General features: G+C 39.5%; 1 pseudogene; it reads right to left on the bottom strand.

The window, feature by feature from the left end:
• LOC102817212 overlaps nucleotides 1-3,443 on the bottom strand; it is a 72,397-nt pseudogene that overhangs the window by 4,820 nt on the left and 64,134 nt on the right.

Genomic DNA, 3,443 nt, shown 5'->3' with positions numbered 1-3,443 from the left:
AAAAAACTCAAACCCACTGACAGGTTGATTTTGACTCATAGCAACCCTATACTGGATTTCTGAGGGTGAACATCATTACAGGAGCAGACAGGTTCATCCTCTGGCTCTCTAATAAGGCAGTTGATTGACTTCGCTGGATTGAATCATTCTGTTTTTTGTTTTGTTTTATGCCTCTACTACTCAAGGTGATATTTAGTGGTCGCTGTAATGCAAAACAAAGGTCTTAAAATGTAAAACAAAGGTATTGTTTCTCATGACATGATCAGATTTTAATTTAAAGTGTTTCATTGGAAAGGATACAATTTTACTTAAAATCTAGATTGAAATTGAAATCGTAACTGACAGACTTTCACATTGGAGCATTTTTAGAAAAGAAATGTCTCCGTTCTTCACACTATTGCTTAATATAACTGTTCTTAAACACAAAGAGGCATATTCCATTAAAATACACTTTATCAAGGAAATTTTAACTCTTCTAATCGAATTTCAAAGCTAAAGGAGTAGAAATAATGAACTTAAGTAAAATATTTCATGATATGAAAATCAGGCCAAAAAGTAGAATATCTTGGATAAAGCTAAATAAAAGAATTTCTTCCTTCTCAAACATGGACTTCTCTCTTAACACAAAGAGGTGTTTTTGTTGATGTGAGGTACCCTTGTGAGAAAGGTCGAGGATACCTTGGATACTGCCTAGGTTCCTCTCGGTTATAGAGGTCACTGATGAGTTATCCCAAGTGCTTACCAACAAATGCTCAAGAAATTCAGTCTACTCATTTTAGTGAGAGTGAGGTTTACTTTATTTGATTTTGCAAAATCGGGCACCCAACCCAGTAGACACTGGCAGATGCAGCTCAGTAGGTTACTGGCTGTATTTGTATTCAAAGTTCCTAGTGACCAGGTTTCTTCCTCTCCCTCTCCCAATTCATCATTTTGCATACCCTAGGGAGCCTATTGTTGTCGCCACTGTGTCAATCCATTTCATTGAGGCTCTTCCTCTTTTCCGGACTCTTCACTTTATCAAGCATGACGTCCTTCTCCAGCAACTGGTCCCTCCTGACAACATATCCAATCTATAAGAGAAGAAGGAGTCTTGTCATACTTACTACTAAGGAAAATTTGTTTTACTTCTTTCAAGACAGATTTGTTTGTTCTTCTGATAGTCTGTGGTATTACCAATATTCTAAGCCAGCACCATAAGTCACATACAGTGATTCTCCTGTGGTCTTCCTCATTCATTGTACACTATTCAAATACATATGAAGTTACTGAAAATACCATGGCTTGGGTAAGACTAGCCTGCATTCTCAAACTGTTATCTTTGCTCTTGTGCACTTTAAAGAGGACTTGTGTAGCAGATTTGTCTAATGCAATATTGTCCTTTGATTTCTTTTCTTTTTTTTTTTAGAGATCCAATCCAAGCTTTATTAACAGAAATCCAGCAGTCTGGAGGATGGAGAGAATAATGTTTCAAGACCGCTGTGTCCATTATGAAGAACAGGCACATTAATTACATAGGGTAAGTTACATTTAGATGTGCACTTAATCTATGTGAAAATCAAAACAGCATTCTGTGGGGAAAAAGCCAACAAAGCAATAAACTTCCTCAAACATTCTACCTTTAGGGAAGAAGAAACAATAAGGCAACAAACTTCCTTAAACATTCTACCTTTAGGGTGAGATAAGGAGCTCTGGTAGCGTAGTGGTTACGAATCGGGCTGCGAACCTTAAGGTCAGCGGTTCGAAACTACCAGCTGCTCCGCGGGAGAAAGATGAGGCTTTCTACTCCTGTAAAGATTTACACCCCTTGGAAACCCTGTACTGGGTCGCTATGGGTCGGAACCGACTCGATGGCACTTAACAACAAACAACAACAACTATTGTTGTGGGCTTGGGCACATCCTATTTTCCTTCTAGGACCTGTGAGGTCATCTCAGCTAATTTCTAAGCTAACTTTCTCATTTGCAGGGGTCCCATTTATCAAGAGCTAAAGCAACTCCATTTTGTTTAAGCTGGTAGATGCATGCTCTAATTTTTAGATTTAATTTCTATGAAATGTGCTTCAAATGAAAATAATTACTTTGATCCCAGATGTTAGGTCATGAAAAAGTTTTACAAAGGGCAATACTATAAGGTGAGCATTGAATACAATAACATATACAAATTCTCTTTACAATACAAACTTCAACCCTCCCCATCATTAATATGCGTAGCCACTTTAGGTAGCTAAAACAACTTACTGTTGGTATCTGAACCGTCTGAGAGATTAAAACACCACAGTTGCATCCTTAATTATGTCATAGGAGTAAATAATTTATGTTGTTGTTGTTGTTAAGTGCCTTTGAGTCAGTTCCGACACCTAGCAACCCTATATAGGGTTTCCAGGGAGCAGACGGTGGGTGAGCTTGAACTACAGACCTTCCAGTTCAAATCGCTTTGCAGTCTGGCGCATTAAACACCACATCAGGATTCCCAAATAATCTATCATAGCCCTGTTTTTTAATATTGTTACCCTGATCTGTTTCAGTTCTACACTTAGGGCAGTGATTGTCTGGGAGGAGGAATTAAGGGTCTTTGTCTTTGTACAGGCAAGTCTGTTGATTTCCACATTCAGGGTCCCAACCATAAAAGGCATTACAAAAAAGGGAATAGGGTCATATGTTCCGCTGGACTGAACAGATGTAGATCGATAATAGAAGTCAAGTTGGGGGAAATACTAGGTCCTGGGTGACTCAGCAATGAGGTCTATCAGTTAGGTCCTGCCTGTGGGTTAGGAAAGTGGTGAATATTCTAAACGTCCAAGGCCCTCTTTCTCTTCTTAGAGTTAGCAAGGATTTGGAGAAGGCAGTTCCAAAGAGGAAGAACTATCCTGCTGGTAATTTGGCTGTGGGTGTGCACTCAAAGGAGGAGTGGATATCCCAGCTTATTATGAGGGAAACAAGAACTCCATCTTTCAAACCACTATCAGAATAGGTCTAACAATGGGTGCTAGGTGTTATTTCTCTTAGGGTCATGGAGAACATTTCTGGGGTACTTCTCAGTAGTGTCCTGGACTTACCTGCAAGTTCATTATAGGTGAAGTCTATTTCGTTATCCTTATCTATGAAGGACACAAACTGCTGCGTTGTGTTATAGGGTAGCGTAGTGATTACGAATCGGGCTGTGAACCGCAAGGTCAGCAGTTCGAACTACCAGCAGTTCCGCAGGAGAAAGATGAGGCATTCTGCTCCGGTAAAGATTTACAGCCTCAGAAACCCTGTACAGGATCACTATGAGTCGGAACCGACTCCATGGCACTTAACAACAACAACCCCAGTAAGGCATGAGGTATAGGTTTGTTCGACTTACATTCTCCTTTTAAACAGATATCAGACACATTTGTTACAAGCTTAGCTAAATATACTCAAATGTTTTCATCTTAATGAACAACCCATAGCAGGAGACAG

This window comes from Chrysochloris asiatica, unplaced genomic scaffold (assembly GCF_000296735.1).
Source record: "Chrysochloris asiatica unplaced genomic scaffold, ChrAsi1.0 scaffold00024, whole genome shotgun sequence".
Classification (NCBI taxonomy): domain Eukaryota; kingdom Metazoa; phylum Chordata; class Mammalia; order Afrosoricida; family Chrysochloridae; genus Chrysochloris; species Chrysochloris asiatica.
The sequence above is the reverse complement of the archived record's forward strand: the minus strand, read 5'-3'. Positions and strand labels throughout refer to the sequence as shown.